Genomic DNA, 7,213 nt, shown 5'->3' with positions numbered 1-7,213 from the left:
AGGCTGTGCTCTGAAGTCTTTACAACAGATAAAGAGACAGAAAGAATTAACAGCATGTCCTGACAAAGGGTGTCCTGAAGGTTATACACATTTTGAATAGACCTGACTCATTTTACCCATCTAGAAGCATTTTCTAAAGATTGGGAGTCGCTAGAGATAGTCTTCCAGCTCAGAAAGTATAAAGATCATAGTCAAGGGCCACTATCTTCATGGCCTCCTTTTGTCTACTTCTCCTTGCTTCATTCTTTCACAAAAAATGAATTCTTCATAAAATTCCTGTTTGTGAGATTTCATAAAATGCTTTTTATACATGAATCTCAAGGATATTTGGTTTTTCATATAAACTGGGAAGCCAAAGGAACACTTCATCCAGTAACAGAAGCTAAGAATCCAAGAGTATAGACTATTTGATTCTCTCAGCAAACATCTGCTGAATAATTACTATGCACAAAACTCCCTTTCACCATGATAAAGACCCAAGAGCCAGACATGAGCTAGGCTGCATTGTAAATTTGCTCTCTTGCCTCCCTACATCACCCTCCAGAGCACAATTCCTATTTCCAGAAGTTCGCTTGAACTGGTACCCCTTCCACCCGGCATTCTGTCTCATCTGGCAGACAGAATAAGGAAAATCTGATTCTGGCTCAACAGGAAATGGTAAGCCCAAACTAAACATGTAGACCATCTACACCTGCAAAACATAAGGTGACAGGTCCCATGCCTTCTAGGCCACTTCTCTCACCAGCCTGAAGAAAGCAGTCCCTGACTTCCTAAGAAATCCAAACTGAAAAATGTATTGACACACATCACAAATGCCATTTTCAACCTCTTACTACATGATTTTATTTCTTCAATAATCTCACAGTTATTGGAGATTAGAGAATTTAATCCAAAGTCATTCAATAATATGATTCAATATTGAATCTTATTTAATGATCTTTGAAGTGGAAATCTTGTCAAAATGACCATTCTTTACCTCTTACAAGAAGGAAACAATCAAATCTACCAACCACTCTTCTCAAACTGGACAGGCATGGGACAGAGAGCTATCTGATAAGAGGTGGGGAACAAAGCCACAAAGTACACTCTCCTAGACAGACTCTTTTTGCCTCAGAAGAAGACACAATGTTTTATGTTAAAGTAAGTCCTGCTAGTCATTAAGATTATGCTTATCATCCTTTGCACTCAGGAGGATGAATTCTGGAGGATTTTATTTGAAGCCACCTGGGACAGGATTAAGTCCATGAGATTTATTTCCAATTACAGAGCAATAAGCCAGAAGTGGAGCTGAGGCTCAAGTGGTCGAGCTCCAGCCTTGAGTGAAAAAGCTAAAGAACAGCACCCAGTCCTTGAGTTTAAGCCCCAGTTTTGGCATGCACACACACACACACACACACACACACATACACACACACTCTCTCTCTCTCTCTCTAACTTTTAATAAAATGAACAAGTAGTTATAGGTAAAAACTTAAGGACCAGTGAAGTGGCTCACATCTGGAATCCTAGCTACATTTAGGTAGAGATAGGCATAATCAAGATTTCCATCTGTCAAATCAAAAAGCTCCCAAGATCCCATCTGAACAACACCACAAAAAAAAAATCTTGAGACTTCTTCTCCCAATAAAAAGCTAGGTTTAGTGACATGTGCCTGTTTCCCCCGCTAAAGTACAGAACCACCAGGTAATAAATGAAGAAAAAAGAAAAAAAGAACACTGAAGCAGAAGGGGGTGAAGGCATGCTAGGGCACATGCCTAGTTAGCATAGGGTTCTAAAATCAAGTCGCAGTATTGTATACAGAAAAAATAAAACTTCTACTTAAGAGGATCCACAATATCGCAACTTCCTGCAAATAATCCTATTGTCTTTAAATATTCTTTAGTGAAACTTCAGAGAAATGTTGCACCCATACTCTGTACTTTATCTTATCTTTGTTTTTGTCCCCAAGAACATACAACAGTAGCTAAGATAGTATCTGGTATAAATAGGTCACTCAGCAAAGTTTGCAGAACTAATGACATAATGACAACATTATCAGTAACAAAAGACTTGTTAAAATCACTTTTGGTTGAAAGGATAGGTGGATAAATAGCTACAATAGGAAATGGGGCGAAAGCAATCCAATTTACCAAAATAGCCAATGGCTGCCATGGTAAATTCAGGTAAATCAACTCAAGTGGAGTCCTTTTCTACTTTGACAAGTTCAGGAAAGCAAATTTTGTACTTGTTAATCTCACATTGAAAGGTGAGGCTTAGGAGACAAGTCCACCAGGTGAGACTGGTGCTCATTAAATGTAATAACCTATGAAGGTTTGGAAAGGCATAGTGATAGTAATAATTCTACCAATGATATGAAGTCTTGATTGGTGGAATGATCTTTAAAAATAAAAAAAAGGTCAATAATTATTTAAAGGTTAACCATCTGTTCCTATACTGGATAACTATGAAAAGATGCCATGTACACACATATGGACAGTATGAATACTTCAGTCCTAAAACTACGTTATGATTTTTTTGTTGTTTTTTGTGTGCGAGCACTGTCCTCTTGCTTATTTTGCGCAAAGCCACAATTCTTTCAGATTTTTGTGGATTTAATTAAAGATGAGGATTTCATGGTCTTTTATTCCCAGCCTAGCTTGAAATATGATTATCAGATTTCAGTCTCCTGAGTAGCTAGGGTTATTATAATGAATCCTCAAAGACAGTATTATTATTATTTTATTATTATTATTCTTAGTTAGCTGGACAAAGTTATGCTGAAAGATGATTCAAAGAAAGAGCAAAATGTCCAGCCATGTTTACATTTTCCTTACACCCTGGAGGAGACACTGGTTTCATCTCATTTGTAAATAGAAAAGATCAACTGCCACACCCACTTTCTCTACACAAGCCTTCTTATGAGTTACTTGCTCCTTCCCTAGACCCAGTTCCACAGCTCTGTACTCCCCAGACTGGAGGTTGGGAGGGAGGAGGAACTCCTCCCTCCCCCCTCCAACCTCCAATCTGGGAGTGAGAACTCCCTGCCTTACAAGTGTGTGGGGTGCAAAGCCAGTAAGTAGTAAGTACCCTGACACACAAGGGAACAAGATGCTCTTTTCTGAGACTCAGGCAAACCATTAGCCAATATACTATCTTTCCAATTTTAGTAATAACAAAAAAAGCTCAATACAATTTTAACTAAAAATCCAAACAGCAAGCAGAAGAACCTGCTCAGCATTAACTGAATCGGGGGTGGGGGTGTGTGTATGGGGATAAATAGTAGAACTAACATCTGGAGACCTGACTCCAAGGCAGGGATTGATACAGATGAAGCTGAAACTTTTCTTCCTCCTTCCTCCCTGGATGTCCTATAGTCTGGCCTGCTTGCATCCCTTCCCTCCTGGGAACTAAATGAGAAATATGGTATTAAATTATTTCTCTCATAGACAGAGATTTGTTATTTTATTCTATTGTGTAATAATCCAGTTCTTCTGTTCCTAAGAACAGAGTGTTGTGGGAACTCATGCACACCTGTATACAACGCTTGGTGTATAGTGGGCACTTGTGAACAATCTGGGCCTAAGCACAACCAACTTTCCTTGCCTACCTGGTCAGGATCCTCTGACCTGGAGTACGCCAAGTGGGATCACTGGGCTGAAGCCTGAGCTGTGAATCACTGAGTCCCAACAGCACTGCCAGGGGTCAGCCTGTTACCTGGCTCTTCGGAGAGCTCAGGAGTTTCTCCTGGGAAAAGCCAAGCAAGAAGGAGAAAGGGACCCAGAGAGGGACCAAGAATGAGCACCCCAAAAGTCACCAACACCACCACCACCCACACCACATGCCACCTTGGAATGAACCTGGCTTTGGCCAGAGTCTTCCCTGGAAGTCCAGCCAAGCATGGCCACCGGGCCATGCCAGGCTCCCCAGGCCATCATGGCTGCTGCCCAGTCCTGATCCTCATAGTCCTACTCCTTGTCCTCATGGTGGTGGTGGTCGTGGTTCTGGTCGTCGACCCTGTGCCCAGCCCTCGGCCCTCCGCTGCCCTAGCAAGCAGCACACAAACTCCTGGAAGTTGATGGCTCCACTGCGGTCAGAGTCCAGGCGTTGGAACATGGCCTTGGTGTCTGTGGGCTACAGGCTCAGCTCACAGCACAGCGCACTATGTGGCCTGAGCAGTTTACATCGCAGGCAGTGAAGACCGAGAACAGCCATGCCAGGGCCTGCTCCTCGGGGCCCGTGCATATCCTTGCCACCCATGTCAGCCGGGGGCTGTGCAAGGTGCAAGGAGCTTCACCAGGAGCTGCGCCGGGGCATGGGCTGTGCCGGTAGCCTCGCCAGGGGCTTGGCCATCAGCTGGACTGCACAAAAAGTGGCCATGGGGGGTGGGGGTTAGCTGCTGGTGGGGGTGTCCTGGAGGGGCAAGGCATCCAGGCTGATCACTGGGGCCTGGTGAGCTGGGGGGAGGGGGAGGCTTCCACCCTGGGAAGCCCTGTGATGTGCCCTGCACAGCCATATATACAGAAAGATATACCTCATTGCACGCAGCACTGGCCGCTCACCCTACAAGACCTGGCTCCTCCCTCCAAGGCGGGGATGGCGGCTCAGACTCACCCTCCACCTCCAGCTGTGAGCTTCTACTTTCCTGGACTTGGTGGGACAGGCTAAGGTAGGCGGGGACAGGCATGGGAGCTGAGCTGGGGGCCAGGGGCGGAGCCGGGCGGGACCTGCCAAGCTTCCCTGGGCAGGATGACTAGCAAGAGCAGAACGGCTCGGCAAAGCCAGAAACTAGGAGGCCTTGCTGTCCTGGAACCCTGCAGGCAGCTCAGGCAGTCCCACTCTCCACATAGTTCAATCAGCTGTGGTCCTGGATGCGTGGCAACTGCCGCATGGCAGGGCTCCATGGCTCTCTTTCCCGCTGGTGGAGTCTGAGCGCTCCCTGGCCTCAGGGCAGGCCCAGCCCCCAGGCTGCCCCAGCCATCACTGTGGAGTCCTGAGTCAGAGGGAGTGTCCTCAGACAGGGGCAGCTCATGAGATGAATTGGATCAGGGTGAATTGGAACTCCTTCTCGGAGGCTGGTTTAGTCCGTGTCTTCCTGCAGATCCAGAACTGGTCTCTCCACACACTATAAGTGGCTTTTCAGTGCACCTGTTAACCCTAGGCCTTTCTAGTTGCCTCAGATTATTACTAAAGACATTCCCCATCTGACATGCACAGTGGAGTCTTTCCAAACAAGTTAATGTTTTAAACTGCATTACGGGCTTGGTTCAGAGTTGGTCTGGCAACCTCCAGTCCAAGTCTCCACTCCACCTTCTGCCCTGGTTTCTGGATTTTTACACCACTTCCCCGGGGCCCTTCCTTGGAGGTCATGGAGAAGCCGGCTTACAAATGTTGTGAGTTATCTCCACCTCTCCACCTGTGTCTGTCTACTCCACCCGTGTCTGTCTACTCCACCCCTACGTCCATGGCCACTGCAAGCCATCACACACAGTGTGGACACAGCAACTGTGTAATGTCCTCATTACCCTCATCATTATCCAGGCAGGGCTCAGGTAGTAGGTTGGCCATAGCTCAGAGGTTGGCAGTGGCTGGCAGTGGCTGGCAGAGACTGGCAGAGGCTTGGTCCTAAGGTAACAGTATTCCTGGAGTGGGGGGGAAGAGTGCGTTTCAGATCTCAGCTTGTACTTGCTGATACTTCATCGGCCATGGCAAGTCACCTGAACAAGCTCTGAGCACATGTATGAGGGAACTGCACAGCCATGTATACAGAAAGATATGCCTCATTGGAAGTTCTTGCTACAGCAATAGACCACACCAAATTAACTGGATATTCTACTACAACTTCTTGTGGTCTTAATCTACCATTCTCCTATTCATCCTATACCACCTCGGCTTGAACACAGAGCCTCACACTAGTTCAGCTTTTCTGCTCACAACTGGCACTCTACCACTTGAGCCACACCTCCAGTTCCAACTTTTTTGCTGGTTAATCTAAGGTAAATTCTGGAGGCTTTATCTGTCTAAACTAGCTTCGAACCATGATCCTCAGATCTCAGCTTCCTAAGTAGCTAGGGTTAGAGGCATGAGACACAAGCACTTGCTGGACAGTCCCTTTTAACCACTAATTATCCCATTATTTACCAGTTCAATGAGTCCCAGTCAGATGACAGTTTTGTTCCATAGGACGCACACAATATTTGAAGACATTTTTGGTTTCCTCATTTGAGAAGGTGTTTCCTACTGGTATTTATCAGATAGATGCTAGTAATAATAGTTCATATCATGTACAAGCCAATTCCACCCATATTCCCCTATCCCATTAAAGCAAATTACCTGATAAACAATGCCAGTAGTGATAAAGCTGAGAAAGCCAAAAAGAAAAAAAAAAGGCCTTTTATCTCTTACATCTAAGCCATTTCTCAGCTTCAGTAGGATTATGCTTTTCTGACTATGGTTCCACAATTTCATTGTGATTTGACACAACAAATGTGACATTCAGTGTGTTCTTATATCAGCTCAAGTAATAGCTGCAGGAAAGTTTTTGAATATCCCCAAGAGTGCTCTTAGGGAAAAGCCAAGGTATTATGATGTCATATAATGTTGTTTTCAAGCAACAGAGGAAAGAATGAAACAGGAAGCCTTACTTTTCTATTCTGGCATTCAGGAACAACCAGACAGGAATCGGAGCTAACAGAGGAGTCTTTGAGAGCTAGTGAATTGGAAGTAATAAGGACCCATCATGACATTTAGAAAGATCAGCTTGCTCTCTGGCTGCGCAAGAAGTATTAAAATTAGAGATAATCTTGTTAGAACATGTTTCTAAAATAGTGAAAAGATTCCTTGCAAAGAAAGGTTTGTGATCAAATACTTTCAGGAAAAACAAGTCATTTAAGGATACAGGTGGACCCGTTGCAACAATGAGAAGTACAAGTTGTCATGTCGAAAACGAACTTTACAACTTTGGTGGGGGGAGGGGAGGGTTGGGTTGGGGGGGGAGGCAGGGAAGGGATGTGAAGGGTAAACAAAGGAGGAGGCTGCAATGCTTGATAAGATATGTACTCATTATCTTTCCCATGTAATTGTAACCGCTCTGTACAGAATGTTCACAATAAAAAAAATTAAAAAAAATAAAAATAAAAAAATTGAAAAAGAATCGTATTATTTCCTTCTGGGATGAAATAAAGATATGTATTTCCTAGTTGAATTTTATTATGAAAGCTTTTAGTTTAAAGTTTTG

This window comes from Dipodomys spectabilis, unplaced genomic scaffold (assembly GCF_019054845.1).
Source record: "Dipodomys spectabilis isolate Male_0828 unplaced genomic scaffold, ASM1905484v1 ptg000491l, whole genome shotgun sequence".
Classification (NCBI taxonomy): Eukaryota; Metazoa; Chordata; class Mammalia; order Rodentia; family Heteromyidae; genus Dipodomys; species Dipodomys spectabilis.
Note: the sequence above shows the minus strand (reverse complement) of the source record.